This window comes from Phodopus roborovskii, unplaced genomic scaffold, assembly GCF_943737965.1.
Source record: "Phodopus roborovskii unplaced genomic scaffold, PHOROB, whole genome shotgun sequence".
Taxonomy (NCBI): Eukaryota; Metazoa; Chordata; class Mammalia; order Rodentia; family Cricetidae; genus Phodopus; species Phodopus roborovskii.
In genome coordinates, this window is record NW_026126563.1 from 23,461,907 (window position 1) to 23,487,340 (window position 25,434).

Sequence of the window (25,434 nt, forward strand, 5' to 3'; positions counted from 1 at the left end):
CAGGCACTGTTGCTCAGTCTGTAATCTCAGCACTTGGGAGGTGGATTTGCTTTCCAACATAGCACTGGGAATATGTAAATAAAATACAACAAGATGGTAAAACTGTAGAGATAATTTTTAATGTCATTTTATTTTTTGACTAGCTGGAATCCTAACTCAAGGCTCACAAGGTTCCATTCTCAATCTATTGACATTATAGATTTAAAAGATTAAAATGGGGCCATTAGCGTCTATAACAGATCTTATCGCGTGGTTCCTGCTCATGGTTGGCAAGCAGTAAGACACCAGCTTCTCAATGAGCTATTGAGAAAAATGCAAAGGCGGGTGGTTGGTTGGTTGCACCTGGGTGATGACAGAGGCCCGGGGTTCTGTCTTGCACGGTGCAAGGAGATCAGGCTTGGTTCTGAAAATGAGTATTGAGGGCTGCTTCACCAGGGAAACGGATGGAAGGCATCAGCAAGCAGCCCCTATTCTGCAGGGAAGAGGGAGGCGGCATTTTTTTTTTTTTTTTTTTTTTTTTGCTGGTCCCCCGAGGTCCGGGGGCCTCTTCCGGCGGTGCGGGCCGGTGGCCTCCCCTCACCGCCCACCCTCGGTCGTGCATCCAGTCGCCGGCGTCGGGCTCGACCGAGCCACTCATCCCGCCACAGGTGGCTCCGCATCAGGCGTGGCCTTGCGCGGAGCCGCGGGCCTGAACGCAGCGACGGCGCCTTCGATTTCTGCCGCCCGCGACCGGCCGGCTCCCCGAGGCTCTACTTGCCGCCGCCGCCTTTGTCCGGACACAGGTGGGCAACCTCTCCTGCCCGAGGCCCCCCGCCGCGACAGCCCGATTCCGCGCCTCGGGGCGGGCGGGACAGGAAGCGACGGCCCGCCGGAACCAACCGCGGCCGGGGCCAGGGGCTCAGCCGGCGGCGGCCGAGGGGGCGCCTGCCGCGGAGGAGGGGGGACCGAGCATCCGGTGAGCGCGGCCCCCGCCTCCCCCGCGCAGCCGCACCGGCCTGCGGAGACTGCACCGGGGCGGCCGGCCTTGCGCGCGCGCCCCGCGCTGACGGACACGCCGGGCGAGCGCCGGCCGCGGCTGCATGAGGCTCGGCGGGAACTAGCGCGCCGAGCGAGCCCGCGAGGCCCGGCGCCGAGGCTGGGGGGCGGGCGCGGCGGAGGCGGAGCTCGTGCCGGGCCCGCCCGCCCGCGGGGGCGCCGCCGGCACAGGCCGAGGAGGCGGCGCGGCGGACGGCGGCCCGAGAGGAGCGCCCGCGCTGCGGCCCGCGGGAGCGCGCCGCCACCGCCCGCGCCGGCCTGAGGAGCGCCCGCCGCCGCGCGGGCCGAGGTGAGCGAGCGAAGGAGCGGGCGGGCGAGTGCGCGGCAGCCCGGCCGGCCGCTGGCGCGGAGCGGGGCGAGGCGGAGGCCCCGGCGCGTCCTCGGCCCTTTGTGGTCGCGCGGCCGGGGCGCGGGGTCCGCCGGCGGGGACTCCCGGGCCGCCCGGCGCGCGGCGTCTCCCTCTGCCGGGCGGCCGCGCACGGCTGCGAGTTGGCGTCCTAGTTTGACATTGAGTTAGAAACCGTTTTTCTTCGAGAAGACGGAAGTTTGTTTTATTGACAGAGGCAGGGCTAAACATGGCTCCTGGCTTCGGCCGTGTGGGGCTTGCTGCCGCCGTGCCGGGCGGACCCCGGCGGGTCCGGGGCAGCGACGGGGGAGGGCGCGCAGGCCGGGGCCGAGGTCTGTGCCTGGGAAGTAGCGGGCTTCGGGCAGTGGGAATGAATGAACGCGAGGCCACTCGCCCGCAGCACGGTGCCGTGAGAGACTGACCAGGGATCGGGATGACTTGCATCGTCACTGCCTCTTACCTAGTCAGCCCTGCCGAGAGGACCCCCTCAGACCCCCCCACCAAATTTATGACCTTGGCCTTGTTTCAAAGCCACCGAAACCAGACTCGCTTGGCATGCCTGGTACGTGCGGGCAAACGGCAGTATAGTAGAGTCTTTGTGATCTTGAATTGTTTTCTGGAGGACAGATAATGTCACCTACACCACACTTTGTGTTTAATAGTAAGCAGCATGTTTCTTTATGATCGTACCAAGAACTCCAGAAAGTAGGAGATCTTGCCCCCATTTTCCATAGATGTAGATGAGGCCTCAAGAAGTTAAAGTTTCCAGGTCACAACTCCAAGCTGAAGAGTTGAATGTCAGACCTAGACTTTGTGCTCTTTCCTTCGGATCTGTGTCTGGACCAGGATCGTTCTTGGTGGTGTAACCATTGACCACATATGGTTACTTAAATTGAAAAAGTTCAGCTCCTCGCTCAGTAGCCACATTTCACGGATTCAAGAGCCAAGTGTGTTACAATTGAATAGTGCTAGTCTTGACTGTACATCCATTTATTTATCTGGTAAATATTTATTGAGTGCTGTGTGTTAAGTCTTGGGAATACCGTCGTGAATAAAAGACGAGGTGTACTTGCCTTTGTGAAGCTTGCATTTTACAAGGTAGTTTGAGGATCTTTCCATGGTACCTCAGATATTTCTTTCAGATGTGGTTCATGGACTAGCAATACCTTCATTACCTGGGGAGTCTGAAAGAAATATTACAGACGCCCATCCACATCGACTGAATTAGTATCTGCCTTAACGGGATCCCAGGTTGTGTGTGGTTTGAAATCTGAGAAGCCATTATCAAAAGTCAATGCTAACTGGTTTTAGAGAATGTTTCTTGTATTGTTTGGTACCAGTTTTATTTTATTATTATTATTTTTTTAAATGTGCATGGGTATATTGTGTGCACATATGTCTGTGCACCACGTTGGTGCCAGAACTGGGGTTCATGTCCCATGGAATTGGAGGTGCAGACAATTGTGAGCTGCCATGTGGGTGCCAGAAATTGAACCTGAGTTGTCTGGAAGAGCAGTGAATGCTCTTCTCAGCTGAGTCCTCTCCAGCTCCATTTGTTTTAAGCAGCAGACTGTACAACTTGTGGGAGTGCTCATCATTTGTGCAGGCATTTCAGTGACTTTCTCAATGGTATTTATAAACTTAATGAAAGCCTGGTTGTCATATCGTTCGTCCATAGCCATATGTTTCTATGGGCTTTACAGTCCTTGATAAGTAGTAGACATCCAATAGCTGTGTGCCCAGGAAATGAATGGTAAGCCTGCTTGTCACTCAAGCACTGAGGGAAGCATTGATCTGATAAGGTCAATAGGCAGAGTTAAAATGAAGGTATTTGTAGTTTTTTTCTGGGAATCCTAGCTCCCTGGGTGGAGTTTTGCTCCTGGTATGATTTACCAACCTTCCCTTCCTGCTCTGTTTTTGTGTTTGTGTTGAGACAGGGTCGGTCACTAGCTCTGCCTTAGGCTGGTCTGAGCTCACAGAAGTCCTCCATCCTTGACTTTCCAAAGGAAGGGATTATAAATATGAGCCAACCCCGTGAGTGAGTGAGTGAGTGAGTGAGTGAGTGAGTGAGTGAGTGAGTGAGTGAGAGTGTGTGTGTGTGTGTGTGTGTGTGTGTGTGTGTGTGTGTGTGTGTGTGTGTTGTTACAAGGTCTCACTCTTGAGCCTCTTTGTTGATACAATGTATCTCATTGACCTGCATCTTGGTAATACTCTTAGTTTAGCTGACCAAGTGTAGGTTTTACACTGGGCAATACGTCTGCCCATCTCTCTTTAGTAACATGAAGTCATTTTAATAAATTCAATTTTAATCATATGTTAGTGCATATTGTGTATGTTTTAAATGTTTATTTGTATTCATGTGTATGATGCTTTGCACCTGGTGTATGCAGTGCTGGTAGATACCAGAAGAAGGTGTTAGATCCCCTGGAACTGGAGTTAGCATTTGGTGCTAGATAGATACTCACTGCCTGCTTATTTATTCAGTTAACATTTATTGGGTGGTTAATGTATGACAAACCCCAAAGTAGACTCAAGCTAACTAGAGAATAGGGCAGCATTAAATGATACAGATGAGTCTGGACTTAATGACCATAGCTTGCTGGCAGCTAGTGCTTTAGAGGATTGTGGAGAGCCTGAGTTGTGTAAGGATTGAGGAACAGGAGGGGGCTAGGTTGGTAGGGAAAGCTTTTCTGAGTGGCTGTTGAATTGTCTGGCTTCTGGTTATCAGACAACACTCAAATGTGCCTTTTTCCAAAGGCATCATGCTTATTTCTTGCTTTGTACCTTCATATGGTTTCCAATCTTCCAAGATCACCCGTGCCTTTCTCCAAAGGCATCATGCTTATTTCTGGCTTTGTACCTTCATATGGTTTCCAATCTTCCAAGATCACCCTCTTTCTGTCTCTGCTTGTGAAAGTGCTCCTGCTTGCTCAAGGATTGGATCACATTGCCTGTCCTTAATGAAGTCCTTCACTGTTGTCACTTTTGGTGTATGCTGTGAGTTCTACTTAAGTGTGCTCGAGGGCAGGTATAGCATTTGTTGTTTGTGTCTGTATGTATTCTGTGTCCAGAATGAAGGACTGGTTGATAAAGGGCTAGCTTTGCTCTGAAGTGTTCACATTTGGAACACTTTAGAACAGTGAGTGACCTTTTAATTGAACTTTAACTTTTAGTTTATTATTTTATGTGTATGGGTATTTTGCCTGTACTATGTCTTTGCTCTGCTTGGGTGCCAGGTGCTCACAGAGGCCAGAAGGCATGGATTCCCTAGGCCTGGAGTTACAAATGGTTGTGAGATGCCATGTGGGTGCTAGGAATCAAACCTAGGTCTTCTGGAAGAGTAACCAGTGTTCTTAATTGAAAAGCCATCTCTTCAACCCCCAAATAAAACTTCTTTTGTGTTTTATAAGATGGATTTTTCTCTGTTTGTTCTGGAACTCAATCAGTAGACCATCTGGTCTTGAACTCACAGAACTCCTGCCTCTTTCTCTTGAGTACTGGAGATTAAAGGCATGCTCCACTACTGCCCAGCTAAATTAGACTTTTATTGTGTGATTACTGTACACATAGTTATAAGGTCTACACATAGTTATAAGGAACAATTCAGGAAGGCCCCTTGTATCCTTTATCCAATTATTTCCACTGGTGTCATCATGTAGACTGTAGCGTAGGTAGCTCAGGCTGGTCTCTAGCAGTGAAGTATAGCCTTGAATTCCTGATTCTTCTGCCTCCACTTCCTAAGTGTTTGGATTGCAGGCATACATCATCAAGCCCAACTTGTCTTACTGTTTTTAATATGTTTGCCTTAGTCACTTTGAATATTTGAAGTGAGTTTCCAATAAGCAGTATATGGTTACATCATGTTTTAAAATCTTTTCAGCCAGGTTCCGTTTTCATTGATGTATTTAGGCCATTTATATGTAATATAACTGTTGCTATATTAGGGCATATACCTGCCACTTGTCTTTTGCTTCCTGGTTTTTCAGACTTGTGGATTACTTTAACATTTAAAGTTTTTTTTTTTTTTTCCTCACCTTGACCTATACTGTTTGGGGTGTAATTCTTTTCCTTCTTTTGATTTTTAAGAACTATTCTTTTCAGGGCTAGAGTGGGAGAGAATAGTGAGACTGAGTCTTACTCTGGAGCTCAGGCTGGCCTAGAACTCACTATGAAGACCAAGCTGATCTTGACCATCCTCTTGCATCTATGTCTAGGGTACTGGATTATTGGTGAGCACCACCTTGCTTGGTTCAGAACTTTTGTCATTGTTTTAAGGTAGGTTTGTGAAAAATTCCTTTCCTTTGTATGACAATATGGTTCTCTTTCAGCTTTCTCTGGGTATAGGTTTTTTATACTAGTAACTTTGTCTTCCAGTCCTTTAAAAACAGTTTTCCTTCTGGGCCTTGTGAATTCAGGTAAGAAATTTGCTCCCATTCAAGTCACTTCTCTGCTGTAGTTATGGCTTCTTTTCTTTCATTCTTCTTTTGTTTTTATATTTTCTGATGCTTGTATCTTTTGGTATGGATTTCTTTGGTTCTATCCTGTTTGGGGTTTACTTAGCATTTATTTAGCTTTATTTAAAGTCTTTTTAGGAAATTTTCACCATTTTACCTTTTTTTTGAGCACACTTTTAGTCTAATTTTTCAGTTTCCCTTGTAAGACTGACAGCTAGATCAGTAGCTCTTTTGTTACAGTTGAGGAGTGAGTGTCTGATTTGCCATTTGTTCTTCAGCCTTTCTGTTGTTCTGGTTGGATACTTTGTGCCTCTCTAGCTTCCTGTGTGTTTCCTCTGTCCCTGAAGGCAGCCACCTAGAGTTTTGATATTTTTCAGCTTTTTAAATTTCCGTTTGGGTATTTTTTTTTTTTTTTTTAATATTTGTTTAGAGTCCTTGTAATTGTTGAAGCATTTCTGTCAGGGCTATTGTAAAATCGATCATTTTAGCACTGTTAATGTTCTTTCAGTTTGAACTCCCCATCTTTTGGACTGGTGTGTGTGTGTGTGTGTGTGTGTGTGTGTGTGTGTGTGTGTGATTAAAACCTTTTTTAAGCTTTCTGTTTTCATTGGAGTTTGGAGGGTTATCACTTCAGCAGAATAAATGAGTGTGTGTGTGGGGAGACATTGGTTGTTATCTTGTTATCACTAGAGGAATCAGAAGTCTGGGTATGGTGGCATAGGCCTTTAATCTCAGCACTCTAGAGGCAGAAAGAAGCAGATCTCTGTTCCTTCAAGGCCAGCCTGATCTACAAGGTGAGTTTTAGGGCAAAGTAACCAAAAAAAAAGACAATCAAAAATACAGCTCCCCATTCCTCCTCCCGTTTGACCTCTCTTGACCCAAGCTCTCTAGCTTGTCCTGTAGGACAGCTAAGGTAGTGTGCAAGGAATGGTGCCTTGTTATAAGCTGGGTGTGGGTAAAAGCTTTGGCTCCTGTTGTTTTTTGAGTGTGAAATGTCTCCTAAGTTCAAGTGTATGAACTTTTGGTCCCTGGCTATCGAAACTGTTTGGGAAAGTTAGAGAGATTTTAGGAAGTGCAGTGTCTTGAGACTTTATAGCCTAGTTCTGCTTCCTATTCATACTCTGGATTTTTTTTTAAATTATTTTATTCTTACTTTATGTGCAGTAGTGTTTTGCCATAGATGTCAGGTCCCCTGGGATTGGAATTACAGACAGTTGTGAGCTGCCATGTGGGTGCTAGGATTCAAGCCCTGGTCCTCTTAGAGCAGCCAGTGCTCTTAACCACTGAGCCATCTCTCAAGCTCCCATACTGTGGATCTTGAGTGTGGGTGCATTGTGACTAGCCAGCCTTCTGCTTCCTGGCACCATGCCTTCCCTGCTTCTTGCCATGTGCTCCCTACCACACTAGACTATATTCCTGTGGAACTATAAGACAAAGTAGACTCTTCTCTCTTAAGTTGTTTGGTCAGGATGCTTTTTCACAGGTGCCTAAATTGAATTCTGGAGGGTTGCGCTGGTGACTAGGGCTTAGGTTCTGGTTACAGCATGTGAATATGTAAAGTCTAGCCTTCTCACCTCAGTTCTTCTAGGTGTTTGGTGTAATTTATTCCTAAAGACACTGTGTTGCTGGGATGGCTTTTTCTTAGTCCTCTGGATAACTCAAGCAGACTTCGGTTGGGGCCTTGTTTATGCCTATTTTCATTCCAGGTTGTTGGCATCATCTACTTCTGGGGTACATGAGGCAAAAACAAATCACAGAAACTTCCTATTTGTGCTTTTACTCCTCTTGAACTGAAACTCACGGCCTACCTGCCACCTCTTTCTAATACTTTAAACGTGATCTTCCCTGCCTACCCGATGAACAAATAACAAAACCTAGCCTTCTCATGTTTATGTGTAATATCCCCATTTTTATGTGTCTGTTTTACTGTCAGAAAAATACAACCCTGAAAGAGTTAGTATTAGACATTCTTACTTCCCATGGAGTAATTTTTCAGTGCGTGTAAAAATGAATTTCAAGAAAAAGAAAACTGCTGTATATAATTCCTACCTTAAAAGTTGTTTGACTTTTATATCTGTTTCTGGATGCTTACTCAAAGTCTTCTAATGGTCTGGATACCACGTTGTTGTCTGGGGACTGTATTTTGACTACTGTTGCCTGGTGTTAGCTGCTTCTCTTTTTTTGGGGGTGTGGGGGGAAGCTCAAGATAATGTTTCTCTGTGTGGCTTGATCTGCCTGCCTCTGCCTCCCGAGTGCTGGGATTAAAGGCGTGTACCACCAATGCCTGGCCCAGCTGCTTCTCATGAAAACAGAATTTAATTACTTTTAAAATTTTACTTTGTGCTTGTGTGTTGCATACATGCCATAGTGCTCATGTGGAGGTCTGAGGACAACTTTCAGGAGTTGATTTTCTTCTATCATGTGTGTCCTTGGGATAAACTGGATTGAACTTGTGTCTTCAGGCTTAGAGGTAGGTGCCTTTACTGCTGAGCTCTCTTACTGGCCCAATTCTCTTTAAAACATTAAGCCAGTGACTAGACATCCAGTTTAACTTTCTACTGTTGTTTTCCTTGTGTTTTTGTAGGAACATCTGTAATATTTTAAAGGTATATAGAACAACAGTATTGAGAGTTGAGAGGACAGCTCTGACTTAAGATCTGTTGTTTCTTTGATTTTCTTTGAATTCTAAGTTCTTAGAAATTACAAAATAATTGGCTTGGGGAATTGGCTCACAGGGTTAAGGCACTTTACAATCTTGGTGTCCTGAGTTTGATTCCTAAGACCCCCATGATGGAAGGAGAGACTTGACTACCGCAATTTATCATTTGACCTCCATACATACATACACTATGGCACATACACTCCCTCAAACAAACAAATAAACAAACAAATAAATACAGAAACCTTTTAAAAATTACAGTAACTATATTTTTATAAGAATCATTTATAATCATTGTCATTTTTGACTTGTTGAGAATACAATTAGTTTTGGGTGTATAAAGCTCTCTAGGCATGGTATATGGGTTGAGTCTGAAGTCCTCCACAAGCTCATGCTCTGAATGCTGGCCTCTTTGTTTGGGCTATTAGGGAGGCTCTAGAGTATTCTCTTAAAGCTGGTAGGAGCAGAGCAGTAGAAGAGGGCTCCTGGCTCTATTGGACCTTTCTGCTTTCTGGAAAGTCTGCTGTGATGGAGGAGCCTCTGCCATATGTTCCCGCTACCTTGACCTCTACTGTACTGACTCTATTGTGCTATATTTCAACCTTCTGAAACAAACCTTTCTTCCTTAAGTTGTTTCTGTTCTTGGGTCCAAACACTGTCAGACACCAGATAAGAACTTTCTGGGGAATCTAAGAAATGATTTAAAGATTGTTCTTTAAGTTAGATGGCCCAGTTCTTGCTAGAGTTTTGTGCTTTTAGCAGTTACCATTTCTTTTATGTTTTGTTGTTGTTTTTCCCATTTTCATTATTAGAAAGGAATGGTTTGCACTGATTGGAGCCACATGCACACTTAAGTTAAAGTTGTTTTTGGAACTGTATAGTGTACTTGGTGGTTTATTGTCCAAGTTGAAGAGGGGAATAAGCATTTCTGGGAGTTGTTTGACTTTTGTTTTTTTTGTGCTTTTGAGACAGGGTCTCACTATATAGCTGTAGTTGTCTTAGAACTTGCTGTGTAGACCAGATTGGCCTTGAACTCACAGAGATCTCTCTGCCTTTGCCTCACAGGTTGGTGTACACCACTATGCCTACCAATTTTGGGAAATATTAGAGCTCTCATTTTATAATTCCTAGGAATTCATGAGTCATCAGTATATACTTTACTAGTATCAACTATTTCTGTGTATAGCAGGTGCCCTAAGAGGTTAGAAAGGCAACACTTATTTTGAGTATTTTCATGCAAAGACAATACACTTTGAAATAAGGCAGTTGTAGGGATAATTGTCATTTCTACTTAGAAGAATAAGAAAATCAAAATTGCAATGTTTTAATGCAAAGAGTAGTAGTAAGAGGGTTCTCAGTAAGAGGAATTGTATACACAGAGGCCATGTAGCAGGAGAGAACAGGGTCTCTATGGAATGGGGAGATGAGCGTGACTGAAGGACCCTGGGCAGAGAATGGGATAAATGGGAAATTTGTCATGGCCAGCTCCACAGTACCTTATGCTCAGATTTGTTGACCATCTGAACATAAAGAGGAAGCTTGACTATACTTACTCAGAGTAGTAGAGAATTTGTTTTGCTAGAGAAGCCAGAAAGGAGGGGAAAAAATACTGAGTCTGGATCTTGTTTTATAGTTGGGGGTGTTGGGGGTGGCTTGAATTTGTGATCCTCCTGCCTCAGCTTATAATTTCAGGGATTTCAGGCTTGTGCCACCATACTTGGCTCAGAAGCCATTTTTTTGTTTTCCAAATGCTATGACCTAAGTTTTAAATATTTATAATTTAATCACAAATCTTGGGTTTAGAGGGAGAGAAGATATTGTTCTGCACAGATTAACAGTCTGAAAGTTGCCCCAAGAAAAGGACTTGGTGTGGTCAGTTGGTTAGTGTGAGAGGGAAGAGTAATTTGTGGATCTAGGAAAATAAAGGAATTTAACCGTATTCTTTGAAAGTCATTCTGAAACTAATGGAAACTAGGTCCCTTTGGTTTTGTTGGTTTTTAAAATTGCCACAGTATCTGCAGCTTTGTAGGTATACATTTATGGAGTCACAGTATTTGAATGCCAATGAAAAGGACTATATAATTTGTGAGTTTAGAATGACATGAAAAAGAGTCTCTTTATTTAAAAACTATTAAAAGCTTCAAGACAACAACAGATTGTTAAACCAAATGCAAAATTCCTTCTATGGTCTCAGAGCCCTGTGTGACTGTATATTTTATGGGTTCATAAAGTCTGTCAGGAAAGGAAATACTAGAATTCATTTAGTACAAGAACCTCCTTTTATAGAAGATGTGTAGTATTATACACAATTAGATGTTGATAATTATTACTGTACACTGGAACTTAAACATTAAAATATGCCTTTAGATGTTTTGCTATCTTTAAATCTGTGGACGTACTGAGAGTATAATTACTTGTATGCATGTGTTGTGCTTGCACCCAAGTGTGAGTATTTGCAAGTATGTGAGTGCATATGTGTGTCTGAGAATATGTGAGGCAGTGTCTCTCAGTTGAACCCAGAACTCACCATTGAGAGTAGTCTAGCCAGCCAGTTTTCTGGGGCTCCCCTATAATTATTAGCTTCCCACAGCATAAAAATGACAAGTGGATGAAATAAGTAATTCTAAAGAAACATACACAAAAATATTTCCCAATCCTCTAACACATTTTTGATGTTTGTTTTTGTCATAGGGGTTGGGGTTATAGTTCAGTAGTAGAGAAAGACTTTAGGTCCAGTATCTAATGTCTAAATAAACAGTTTTTTCCATAGTTACTGTCTGCCCTGATGATGCATATGCTGGTTTGTTTTTTATTTCCTTGGAAGTCCTGAAAGGTCAGAATTTATTGGCCATGCATACTTGAGAGCTGTCTGTTTAGTTAACTGAGATTCATAGAATGGGGAGAAGCAAAGGTCTTTGTAACAGTGGTGATGGTGTCTCTTATTGACAGCTGAGGATGGTGTCTATGTGTGTGACACATACCCTGCTGGCTGTAGGACACATGGAAGAATAGCCAGCTAGCATATATGTTGTTAAACACCTGCTGCATACATTCCTGTTAATATAGCTTTTTCTATTTTTTGAGTTAAACTAATTTTAGCAATAATTAGTTTTTTTTCTCTGCTAAATCACTTTAAACTTAGGTAAAACTAGTTGTGACTGGTGATAGAAATACATTGAAGCAGCTAGATGATTAAGTATTATTTATAGTTTAATCACTTTAAAATGTGAATGTTGACCTTTTTAATAGTTACTTTGGCATGCTCAATTTTGTTTTATTAGTTGTGCTAATTTATAGACAGTATATTGCAAATTGGACCTTGTCTTCCAACATTGTAGGCTCAAATGAATACATGGGATAAACAACTGAAGAAAATGTCTAGAAAGAAATGAGTAAAAATAATGACAAGTAGATGAAATAAGTAATTCTAAAGAAATTTATACTAAGATATTTCTTAATTTTTCAGCACATTTTTGATGTTTGTTTTTGGGGTTAGGGTTATAGTTCAGTAGTAGAGAAAGGCTTTGGGTCCAGTATCTTATGTTTAAACAGTTTTCCCATAGCTACTGTCTGCCCTGGGGATAATGTGCTGGTTTGTTTCTTATTTCCTTGTAAATTCTGAGAGGCCAGAATTTATTGGCCATGTATACTTGAGAGCTGTCTGTGTAGTTAACTGAGATTCATAGAATGGGGAGAAGCAAAGGGCTTTGTAACAGTGGAATGAGTAAGTAGACTATTGTTAGCAAGTAAAAATGGCTAAAGAAAGATTGTAAGTTGAGTAGCTTCTGTCTAACACAACTGCTGTGCATAGAGATAGCTCTCTGTATTGGAAATAAGAGCCACTAGTGATTACCTTTTGCCACTGTATTTACTGTGTGTAGTTGCCAGCTGGAATGCTAAATACAACTTTTAGTTTTTGGCTGTCATTAGTAAATATCTGGTGTCTAACAAGAAGATTCTCCGTCCTATAAATTCTGATCTGTGGAACTTGGACTCTTGATGTACATATCTGTGACTCCCACTGCTAACATAGACACAGAATTGGGGTATTCTTGGTTATGCTGCTGTTTCTAGGTAGCTTTGAAAAAGTACAAAGTACGTTTTACATATTAAAATGACTTAGGTAATCTGACACCCATTTATGGGAAATATGTAATGTGTGAGCTCAGTGTTGTAATCACTGGTGGTAGACAGATTAATAGATGAATAAGACTTAGTCTAACCTGTGAAAGATTAGAGGTAAGAAAAGTTTAATTTTTTTTTTTTTTTGCCTTAGTCATTTGTCTGATAGTGATTAAACACTCATTGCTTTAAGTCAGGCACTGTGGTCTGCACTGCAAATTCAAAAATGCCTTCCAGGAATTCAGTCAAATGAGTAAACATGACATATAGAAATATTACTGCATGTTGGCGTTAATGAAATAAAACTGCTCTGGAGAGGTAGGTAGCAGGGTGAGTCCCAGCAGCATGTCAGCCATCCTAACACTGTAGCTGAATTAGGATAAGCAAAGATTGTTGTCTTCTTTTTCTTCTACTCCTACTTTTTTTTCCCCCTTCATGACAGGGTTTCTTCTGCCCGCCTCTGCCTCCTGAGTGCTCAGATTAAAGGTGTGTGCCACCACTACTGCCTGGCACAGAGATTCTTTCAGATGGAGGAAATAACAAATATGAAGTGTAGTAGGCATTTTCTTTAGGCTGTCAGCCAGCTCCCAAATAAAGATACAGACACTTACTATTAGTTATGAATTCTCTGCCTTAGCTTAGTCTTGCCCTACTAGCTCTTTTAACTTAATTTAACCTGTTTCTGTTAATCCATGTTTTGCCTTGGGACTTTTTACCTTTCTTTCATTTTGTATGTCTTACTTTCCTGCTTCCTCCATGTCTGCCTATCTGGCCCCTAGCATCTGCCTGTCAGTGTCAGCCCCCTCCCCTCTGTTCTTCCTCCTACTTACTCTCCTTGTCCAGAATTTCCACCCTTACCTCCTCCCTCCCTGTTGGCTGTTCAAGCTTTTTATTAGACCATTAGGCAGGCAAGGTAAAACAGCAACATATCTTTACATAATTAAATAAATGCAACACATCTTGGCATTGTTAAACAAATATTCCACAACAGTGAAGATGAACAAAGTATGAGATACTTGGGTACCAGGAGTGGTTAGGTGTGAGCCAAGAGCTGGGCAGTCTCAAAGGCCTTTACTTAAGCCTTCCTGTGTCTGGCTCCTTTCTTCTCCCTTCTCAGGACGCTGCTTCAGAGAATCCTTTCCTGAACACACAGTAGAATAAACTACACAGTCACTTGCTGACATGCAATCTTGGGACATTTTTTATGGACTGACTGTTCCTTCTTAGCTTTCACCTTTTTATCTCTCAACTTTGGATTGCAGTTTCTTGAGACTGACCCAATAAGGAAACTGTCCTGCATTTTTTTTTTTTTTTTGCAAATATATTAGGGAGCGAGGAGAAGGAGTCATTCCTTTCACTTTTTCTTTGCCTCAATTGTAGTTGACAACATCCAGGGTAGGAATATAGTATGTGGGTCAGAGAGACATTTGAGCATGCTCTTGGGATTTTGCTCCTTGTACCATGCTTGAATTTACAGTGCTTAATTTAATGGGTTTTTAGTATGCTATAACACTGAAATAGTAGCATTAATGTTTTATCAATTATCTCCCTTTAAGTAAGTGATCATTGATTTGTTTTCACAGAAAAAAAAAATGACTCCATTACCAAACGTGTTAATTTTGTTTCTGAAGTTTACTTTTCCAGTTTTGTATATCAGCAAGAGATTTTACTGTAATTTTCAGCAAGCTTATAGAATTATTTGTGAGTTAAATATCCAAAAATTTTCTTTTCTTATTGCTTAATGTCTTAGAGTCTTACTTGCTATGTAGACCAGACTGGCCTTGGACTCAGAAACCTCCCTGCCTCTTCCTCCTGGGTGTTGGAATTAAAGATGTGTGGTACCATGCCCAGCTAAAAAAGTTTTATTTTTAATTATGGGGCACGGGCATGTGCACACATGTACAGGTCCAGCAGAGGCCAGAGGCATCAGATCTTCTGGAGCTGGAGTTACAGGTAGTTGTGAGCCTCCTGATGTTTAGTGCTAGGGACCAGAACCCAATCCTCTCCAACAGCAGTACACACCTTTAACCTCTGAGCTCTGTGCACATCTTAAGAGTTTATAAAAGTGAGGAAATGAGGGAATGAATGTGCATGGTGTGGCAGTGGGAGGATGGCAGTGGACATGGGCAAGCCTGGGGCTCAGAAGGACTCTACTCTTGGCACAGGTAGTGGTTTTATGCCCTGTGCTGTGTTAAGATGCTACTGTGTCTATCTGGCTTAGTTCACCTTCAGCCTGGTCTATTTTTGTCTATGTGAAGGTGTTTCTAATGGCTTGAGGAGATCACAGTAAAGATTTCTTACAAAGTTTGAATGTTTTACAAATAAACCTGAAATACTTTAGAACTTGTCCTTTGGTGTTTTATGTAACAGACAAATTAAAGTGCCTTTATTGCTTTGTTATCATTAAAAAAGTATTAATGCTTGAGGTCTAGTTTTATTGTCTAATTTTGAGGAAGAAGCAAAACTTGAAAGATAAAAGCATTAAAAATAAAGGCTGCAGAATACTGTTTTAGGTTTGGGGTTTTTATAGGGCGGGGGTTATATGGAGGCTAGAAGTTGTCATTGAGTGTCTTCCTCAATTGCTTGCCACCATTTTTGTTTTCTTTTTAAAATATTTTATGTGTATGGGTGTTTTGTCTACATGTATGTGCACCACATACATGCCGAATGCTTCCAGAGGCCAGAAGACAGCATTGAATTCCCTGGAACTAGAGTAGTAGATGGTTGTGAGCCACCATATGGGTGCTGGAAATGGAACCTAACTTCTCAGGGAAAGCAACCAGTGCATTTAACTGCTGAGCTCTCCAGTTCCTGGAGCAGCACCCCCCCCCCATTTTAAGGGTTAATTTAATAGCTTTATACTCAATTGCTATACAGAGAGCAAAGAAATCTGGCTTTTAAAGAATTAATAAGCACATCCTCATAAAAGGTATAATGAGAAAATTGGACATGTTGCCTTTCCAAGATGAGTGTTTCTCTTCAAAGGAACTAATAGTGGCCTAATTAAAATCTAATTACCTTTGAAAGTAGGAAAGGTATTTCCGTTCATTTAACCCTTATTTCAATAAATATTAAGTACTTTGATCCTATTATGTATTTTATCATTATTTTAAATTTTTTGAATATGAAACATCTTAACTTTTTGAGCAGCATTTCCAAGTATTCATATTTAGGGGCTCCTTGGTTTCTTTGAAGTGGATGGGTCATGCAGAATTAGCATCACTGTGGGCTACCTTCTCTTCTATTTCACACCAAGAGGAAATTACTTATAGTTCTTACAATCTTATGTTTAATTAAAAAAAAAATTAGTAGTATGTTAGAGGGAAGTGTTTTAATAGTAGCTGCTGTGTTTAGGATCATAGTCCCCACAATATCAGTTGCATGCATTCATGCATGAGTGTACTTGAGAGCACTCCTAGGGGTTGAACCCAGAGACTCAGGCATAGTATTCAGACTTTCTGTCATTGAGACTACAGTCTCAACACAAGTACTTACTATCTTTTTCTTGTTTGACCACTTGATTTTTACTTTCTTCCTATTTTCCTTACTACCTTATGTAGTGTAAGCCAAATTCATTGTGCTTATTGATATTCTCCTTTTATCCAGGGTCATCATTTTGAATGTATTAGTTTTTGTCTAGTTTACTGATGTGTGCTAAATCCCTAGAAGTGTGCTTGGCACACACTTGTTAAATGAACCAGTTTCCTTTGGCTTTAAGTAGTGTTGGTGATATCTTTTGGGGATACTTAGGGAGCTAACTGCTCAGAGCTTATAGATGTTTTTGTTTTTGGCAGTGCGGCAAATGTGAGATTTAATTTTTTTTTGGGGGGGGAAGACATACCTTATAAAATAAATATTGGGCTACAGAGATAGCCCAGGGGTTAATAGCATTGGTTGCCCTCCCAAAGGATCTGGGCTCCATTCCAAGTACTCACATAGCAACTCACAACTTTCTGTAACTAGTCCCAGGAGATCTGAAAGACTTTGCTAGCCTTCTTAGGCACCAGGTACACACATAGTATGTTAACATACATGCAGGCAAACCACCCATGCACATAAAAATTAATAAATCTAAATGAAATAATGGGGTGAGTATTTGAAATACTTTTTAAAAGTTAATTGTTAAGCTGACATGCAAAGAGACTTTTCAAAGTGTTTGGGAGGAAACCAGGACTCCGGAGAAGTAAGCCCTGCAGTCTCCCTTGCTTCTCTGCTGATGTTCTGTAGGGCTAACGAAACCTTTACAGAGTATCCGTGGAGGGCAGGGCAGTCTAAGGATTGAACAAAGTGAGAAGATGCAGGGTCCTTTGTGTAAAGCTCAGTGAGTAAACTAGGAAGAGATAGCAAACCTACCGTACAGGGATGTGAAGTGAAGGGTGGGGAAAGGAGTATTTGGGCTTTTCTTGTTCCTGTAAGAACGTGACTGACAGAAGGAACTTAAGAGAGGATTTCTTGACTCACAGTTCAATCTGTTATAGTGGCGAAGGCATGACAGAGTTATGGGAGAGGGATCATGTGACTTAGTTCTTTAATGATGGTTGGCCAGAAAGCAGAGTACTTGGATAGACACTAGAAGCAGTCATAACTTTGAAGACCTGCACTAGCTAGGCCACAGATCCCAGGTTCCACACTCCTCTAAAGCCGGAGACAAAGTGTGCAAACACAGGAACTAGTGGGGGACATTTCAGAGTCAAGCCATAGCAGGTTGTTTGTCTTACCATGTGTTCACTGAGAGGGTGAAATAGTTTTCCTTGAGAAATTATTGCTAAAGGTCCACTCCAATTGGATTTGGTGTCAGAGTTCATAGGACTATATGAATGGTATAAAAAAAGCCCAGACCAAGAATTTAGTGAAAAGTGGTCTCAGGTTATTAGGACTAAGAACCAATCAAACTAAACCGATTGTTCATTCCCTTTCCCCCTTCATTTCCTCTCTTTTAGCCACCAGGCTAAAAGAATTAATCAAGTGGTCACCCTTTAGAGTCAATATGAATACTTTCATGGAAAATTCAAGAGTCTACAGAGAAGTTTTTCAAATTTGTAATAACTTGTTTTATATAAGATTACTACAGTAAGGCCAGGTGGTGGTGACACATGCCTTTAATTGCAGCACTCGGAAGGCAGAGGCAGGTGGATCTCTGTGAGTTCTAGGGTAGTCGGGTCTATAGAGTTAGTTCAAGGACAGCCAAGTCTACACAGAGAAACCCTGTCTTGGAAAAAATAAATAAATAAAAAATACTATAGTAAAGTCAGGTTTGTTACTCTAAATAGTAACATATAATAAAAATGTAGTTATTAACCTAGAATAGTTAAAAATCCTCCTAATAAGTATTTAAAAGGAAATATGTGTCTTTAGCATTGTGTTAAGTTAGCTTCCCATGCTGTAATTAAGATAAGCTGACTTTAAGAGAGCAAAGACTTACATTGCCTGGTGATTTCAGAGATCTTAGTCCAGAGTTGATTGTCCCTGTTGATTGGGATATGTGGAAGCATAGTTGGGAACATGTACTACAGAAAGCCTGTCTACCTCGTAACAGCTGGGAAGTAAAAAGAGAAATAGGAAGGGGCCTTAGTCCTAATGTCCCCCCAGAGGTACCCTCCCTCTATGACCTACTGCCTCCAATTAGTCCCCCTTCTTAAAAGTTTTCAGCACTTCCTAATAGCAAAACTGGCTTGTGATCAAGATTTGAAGTGTGGGCCATTATGAGAATATTTAGGATCCAAACAATAGCAGGCAGGACAAAATCTTTAGAAAGGTTATATAAGTAAACCAAAAGACATCACAGCAGACCTAAAGACATTTTTGGGATATAATGGGGGTGTGGTAATAGTTTCTTGTGAAAATGCCAATTAAACTGTCATTGATGTGTAAATTTATTGTTATTTTTAGAAAATTATGTAGATTTTAGAAAATGATTTGTTCACCTTTGTACAGCTAGCAAGTTTGGAAACAAAAGGTAAAAAAATGGCCAAGATAGCTGGGTGTTGGTGGTGCACCCCATCACTTGAGAGGCAGAGGCAGGTGGATCTCTGTGAGTTCCAAGCCATCCTGGTCTATACAGGCTCCAAAGCAATACAGAAAAACCCTGTCTTGAAAAACAAACAAAAAGAATGGCCAAGATACTTCAGAAGTGCTTATGATGTGAGATTTTAAGGGTTGGTGGTAAGGCCTGGATATGTAGCTCAGTGACAACACTGTTTTGATATGTGTGAAGCTCTGGGTTTGGTTCTGGTCTGTAGTATTGCCAGAAAACCCAAGGGGTGGGGTAAAATCTTTATAGTTGGGATACTACAGTATTTGGCACAGAAGACGGAAGGAAATTACAGTATAAAACACCTGACATAAGAAAGAGTTAGTATTATAATAGGTTATATATGGAAATAGATTATTATTTAAATAGTGTTTATACTGTTTAGCTTCATGAAAAGATGGTATCATTTTATAATTTTTTGTTGAGGCAGAATCTTCCTGAGTGGTCCAGGTTGACCTTGAATTAATGATACAGATATGTGGTACCATGTCCAGTGTTTGTATGTACATAAATATGTCTATATATTAAAATTGTATTTGCATAAAAGATTTAATTGTGAAATACAAAACTGAAGATTTCAGATTAAAATATTAGAGAATGTTTTACCCTATTTTTTATTAAGAATCTTCGCTCTGGTCTCATACCTCCCAATCCAGACCCCGCCTCTGAGAAAGCCTGCCATTGGCAGCCCCTCCCATGGAGCTGTTCAAGACCATACCTACGGGGTGTGCCACATGGTTTCTTCCCCACTCCAAGACCACCCTAGAGTTGCTTTGTTCAGATTAAACCTGGTTTTATTGACTTGGTTTGATTTGCTTTCTTGATTTACCTTATTGTATTGGTGGAGGATACCCAATAACTGGGGACCCGATACCATTTTTTTTTAATAATTTTAAAAATTTTAATTAAAATTTACATCACTTCCTCTGTCTTGGTTGGGGTTATACTGCTGTGATAAAACACTGTGCCTTGGGGACAAAAGCTTTGTTTGAACTTAAACGTTCATATACCCTTACTGAGGGTGTGTAGGCAGGTACCTGAAGCAAAGCCACGGAGGAACACTAGTTCCTGGCCGGCTCCTCTTGGCTTGCTCTGCTGGCTTTCTTATACAGTCAGGTCCACTGCCCAAGGGTGATACCTATAAGCCCACCCACTTTAGTCATTAATAAAAAAAAATGTCCTACAGAATTGTCTACAATTCTGTACAATTGAATCCTGGAGGCATTTTTTTCAGTTGCAGCTCCTCTTTTCATTGAGGTTGATAGGTGTCATAGGTTAGGATAATTGATTGCTATTCCCTTTGTCATCTTACATAGCACTTTCTGATACTATGAAAGCAGGGAGCAAGCTTCAGTTGACCCCAATTTTTCTTATTTAAAAGAGCAGTTTTATTTTTGTTTTCCAAGACAAGGTCTCTCTATGTAACTCTGGCTGTCCTGAAACTATATATGTATATTACCTCTAAATTTAGCTTCTTGATCTGTGGTAAAATCTGAGAATCTCTGTTCAGAATTTGAGACATAAATGTATTTGCTTTTAGTGAATATCCAAAGCCCATAGAAAAGTCCAGTGAGCAAAAGATGACTTCACTATCTCCCCAGATGTTAACCCTGCTTTGTGGCAGTTGGCACTAGGTTTGCCTGCATTTAGAGTGTTCTGTCCTTCCTCCAGAAAGGCGCTTCAGACTTTGGAGAACAGTGCGAGCTTTGCTTACACTCCAGATATGGCAGTGTGTTGCCAAGGATCTGCTCCTTTTCTCTTTCTTCAGCTTATTTATCTCTTCTCAAGAAAGTCTTTATTGCTTTGTTCCACCCATCGTGTTTGTGTCCCAGGCAACAGGGTCACTACAGGAGTCAGGGTCCCAGGACCTGTCCTCCAGTGCAGCCAGTCTCTTCTAAACACTCCCATAGCCCCAGCTGATGAGTTCCAGTTTTGTCCTACCAGACACCTTACCCTGCAAGGCAGAACAGGGTAAACTTGCCACCTGTAGTTATGTAGCAGTTTGATTCTCATGATAGGACAGGAAGGTATTCACATAGTGGACAGCTGCTAATTTTCCTAAATTTAGATCCTTTACATTAAAAAGTTCCAATATTTTTGAACCCTTCTCTCACTCCCTGCAGATACTCACAAATGTGCATCTTGTCTTATTCTGTACTTACAATATACTTTTTGGCCCATAAATAATGTGTTGCTTTAACTTGTTAAAGTGGAGCAAGCTGTACTCTACTGAAAGTGGTGCTTCTCATTCATTGTATTCATATTGAAAGCATACATTTATTTTATCTGCTGTATAGTATTCTGCTATCCATGTCATTTAGACATTTTCCTTTTTAAAGAAAGTAGGTGTGTGTCTGTCTGTCTGTCTGTCTGTCTGTCTGTCTGTCTGTCTGTCTGTCTACATTTGGAGACCAGAAGGAAGAGGTACAAATCTTCTAGAGCTGGAGTTGCAGGTGGTTGTGAGTCAGAACCAAACTAAAATCTTCTGGAAGGGCACTTAACTGCTGAGGCATCTCCAGCCTCTCCATTTTCTTCTTGACGTATCTTCAGGTTGTCACTCTTTCCTGGACTTTATAGACCAACAGTCCTGTCCTCATACTGGTGTGTGATTTTCTTCAGATTATGAACCTGGAGGTTGGATTATGAAATGATATGGTGCTGCTGTCTTTACCCTCATTAAATATTGCCAATTCCTTTCTTCAGTTGTCATAATTTTCCTCCTCTTTTATTGTTCATTCTTCCTCTTCCTCAGTTGGTGCTAGGGATTGAGCTGAGGGCCTTGCCCATCCTAGGTGAGTGATCACCATAGAGCTAACTAAGTTTCATACTCTGGTTGCTTGCTTTGATTTGGGAAGTTTATAATGCATTCTAATAATAAAGTCCATGTTTTGTGAAAATTTCTCCCAGTCTTTGACTAATCTTTAGCTGCATATGATGTCTTTGGTTTAATAAAAAGTAGTTTTTATGTAGAAAGAAGTATTCAATTCTTTGTGCCTTGTAGTTCCCTCTTTCAAAGGCTGGCATTTCTGCAGTTTCTTCCTGTTGGTGCAGATAATTGTTCTTGTTTCATCTGGGGATCATAACTGTTCATAGTCTAGCATAACTTGCCATCACTGCTTACACCTCTACTGTACTTTTACTACCGGGACTTTGTGGAGTCCTTATGCTTTTGATTTATGTCTCATGAAGGTCACATGCCAAGCACATGCCACCTCATTAAACATCACACCTTACCTTTTAATTGCCGCATTTTGCCTTTTTATTGTCTTAATCTTGATGATAATACTTGGTTTAATTCTGCCATTTCATTTTATCCTTTATTAAAAAAAGATTTATTATGTATACAGCGTTCTGCCTGCATGTATGCTTACACACAAGAAGAGGGCACCAAATCTCACTATAGATGGTTGTGAGGCACCATGTGGTTGCTGGGAATTGAACTCAGGACCTTTGGAAGAGCAGCCAGAGATCTTCTTCCACCCCATCCCCCATTTTGTGCTTTCTATATTGGCAGGTTTTGTGTGATTTTTTTTTTTAATCCCTTTCCTAATTTTTAAAATTGATATTCTTTTTCCTTTTCAACTTTGTGTTTTTTGTTTATTTATTTTGTTTTGTTCCTTCTTTTTAAGTTTTAAAATCTATTTGTTAAATACTTCCTCTAACTATGGACCACACTCTACTTCTAAACTCAGAGCATTGAGCTGCATGGCAGAGTTCAGAATAGTAAATTTTAACATAGGAACAAACCACTAAAAAAGTATAGAGGAATTGCTGACAGATGCATACTGCTTCCTACCTCTGAATTTTGATTTTTAACAATCTTTTTTTACTTGTTTTTAGTTGGTTAGCTGAAGCCATGTACTACATAACAGGATTTCACATAAAGGTGGACCACATATACAATGATAAATATATACCATAGAACCTAGATTGTAGTAGGCTTTGCTGCTAGGTTTATGTAAGTAACACTTTTATGCTCATGCAGTAACGAAATTACCTCATGATATGTTTCTCAGAACACACCCTTGTTAAATGACACATGACTATAATATTTCTAAAATAGGTATGTCACATCAGGCTCTAGCTTGTAGATGTTAAATTTATGTTGAAATTCTAGTGCTAGACAGGTCCTCTACTGTTTACACGTTCATTTTTTCCCTCCACAGGATACATTCTGATCTGAATCAATAATTGTAGCTTGAAGGGTGTTATTAGGGGACTTTTTATTTGAAGCACAATACCTCATCACTGAGAGTTTTTATCATCTCACAAGGAGGTTCATACATAAGGAGATTTCTAGGTTGGTCTGGCTTTATGATACCATTCCAGGCCCTAATGCTTTCCACAGTTTCCCTTTGCCATTCTTAGCACAATAGAGTCTTTCCTTATAGCTTCAAGTTAGCACAGGACTTGAAGTATGTGATGATTCAAAGAGTATCTAGAGGTAGGAAGATACAATTTTCCTTTATCATCTTTTTCCCCAAATGCTTTCTAACAGATTTCCCTACAGGTCCCATTGATCATGATTTAGTTTTGTGCTTTGGCAAGATAAATACAGTGGCTGCGCCTGCATGGTCCAGTCAGGAATAGGTGGCCTAATAGAAAACTATCACTAGAATTCTATTGGAGTCTCATGTGGTGGAAATTTTGGTGGGAAATAAGGAGTAAGCAGTATCCACTGCAGATGCTATCTACCTGTCTTTGGCCTTCTCATTTAAGAAGTTGATGCCATCATCTTTTTCTAAGAGGAGAACAGATAATTTGTTGCATTTGCTGTTAGTTCTCAGTAACATACTCTTGTTCTTATAACATTAACTGGACTGCCTCCAGGTGCTTTAGCTTTGGAGAAATAGCTGAATAATTAATGGTCCTTGCATTCAAGTGGGTGGCTGGCCTACAGTCTGGTGTACAGGATAGTAGAGGAAAGGGAGGAGGAAAGAGTTACTCTGAAATATACTGATTTTAGGAAATTTATTTTTCTACAGATGATGTGAGACATGTGGATTTGTGATATGAATTTATTTGAAAAGCCACTTTGGGGTAAGTTGATAAAATTGGGAATCAATGACTTCAAGGTTGTATTTCTCCATGGATTTTAGAACATCCATTGGTTGGTTCACTTTGTTTGGTTTAGACAGAATTTTACTCTGTAGCCCTTGCTAACTTCAAATTCACAGAGATTCTACTTGCTTCTGCTCCCCCCACCCCCAAGCTGGGTTTAAAGGTGTGTACTGCCATGCTCAGCTATAGAAGGGTTTTGTACTAAGTTCTTTAACAAATTTTGGGAAACCTAGCAATCAAGTATAATCCTGGTGCTACTTTATTAGTGCATTTATATTTATTTCTCATTAGTAGGTCAGTTTGAAGACTAATGATGACCAAGTTCAGAAAAGAAGTCTTTAGCTAGAACTAAACTTACCCACAATCTTCTTGTGTGATTGGGAAATCATTTACAGTACCAGCGTTGAAGATACTGGAGTGCAGTTTGTCTTTGCAGAATTTCAGATTGTTATTTCATTGCATCTGTGTATATGTAATGAATCCTGATGGTTTCATCTAAGAAAGCACCTTTAGAAATAACATTTTCTATTTGCTTAGTGTGTGTTAATTGCAGTAGAACTGAAAGATGGTATGTTTTTCTTTTTGTCGCAAATAAAGTAAACTGACCTTGCTAAGACCACATAATGAATAAGTGTTAGAACTGAAACTGGAATGTAAATATTTGGTTTGGTAGGCCTTTCCTTATGTTTTAATATATCAGTTGTACTGGGTTCCCGAGACTATTCCCAGGTCTTCTACTTGACCTGGGAACTCAAATGGCTTCAGCATAGCAATACTCACAGTGAAGGTACATTTCACGAAAGAACACAAAATTGAAGGAAACCAGGAGTAAGCTTGTCAGTGTCCTTTCTGTGAGGGATAGCAAGGTGTGCTTAGTTTCTTCAGCAATTGTTACAGTATACAAAATATTGCCCATCAGGGAAAATCAGAAACTCATGCCCAAGGTTCTCACTGTGTTGGGCATATAAAGGTACCGTGTGTCAAGCACATACCAAAATTTCCAGAGTCGCAGAAGGAAAAGATTTTTAATATAAACCAGATTGTTTGTAAAGTTAAGGCACAGTAGGGCACACTTGTCATGTAGAAGTTTTATATCACGATGGAGAACTGTTCATCATTAAAAATCCCTGATTTGAGGTAAGGACCAACCTTGCATACCATGGCTTTCTAAGAATAGCAGTTTCAGGCCTACTATGTTAACTTACCTCTATATATTCATTTGTTCATTTGGTTTACCAAATCTTTACAGACACATCAGTTGCTGCTGATTTACTTACTGTTTTTGAAAAAAAAATTTTGAGACAGGGTTTTTCTGTATAGCCTGGCCCCATGTAACCCTCTGTAGAGCAGTCTGGCCTCAGAATCTGCCTGACTCTGCCTACCGAGTGCTGGTACTTGGCTGCTACTGATTTGTTGGGAAACACTCATACCTCTTGTCTAAGACAGTAGAAGGATATACAGGGTGCCCTACTCTTATAATTGTAGCACTCAAGTGTATGTAGAAGACCTGTCTTGTTTTTATTTCTTTGTTTTTCTTCGAGACAGGGTTTCTTTGAGGCTTTAGAGCCTGTCCTGGAACTTGCTCTGTAGATCAGCCTGGCCTTGAACTCACAGAGATCCGCCTGCCTCTGCCTCCCAAGTGCTGGGACTAAAGGTGTGTGCCACCAACGCCCGGCGGGTGAGAAGACCCCTCTTAAAGCTGAGGGTGATGTAATAGGAGAGTGCT

The 25,434-nt window shown here is 41.1% G+C and overlaps 1 protein-coding gene across 2 annotated transcripts in view; it reads left to right on the plus strand.

The window, feature by feature from the left end:
• The first annotated feature begins 632 nt into the window (after positions 1 to 632).
• Galnt1 (polypeptide N-acetylgalactosaminyltransferase 1) overlaps positions 633 to 25,434 on the plus strand; it is a 74,229-nt gene continuing 49,427 nt past the window's right edge. The window contains exons 1-2 of one of the 2 annotated variants that reach the window (XM_051202130.1): positions 633 to 782; positions 23,633 to 23,687. The gene's annotated coding sequence lies outside the window, so the exon portion shown is untranslated. Of the gene's footprint in view, positions 783 to 1,173; positions 1,325 to 23,632; positions 23,688 to 25,434 lie in introns of those variants that run through there. The other variant, XM_051202129.1, reaches the window with a different exon arrangement.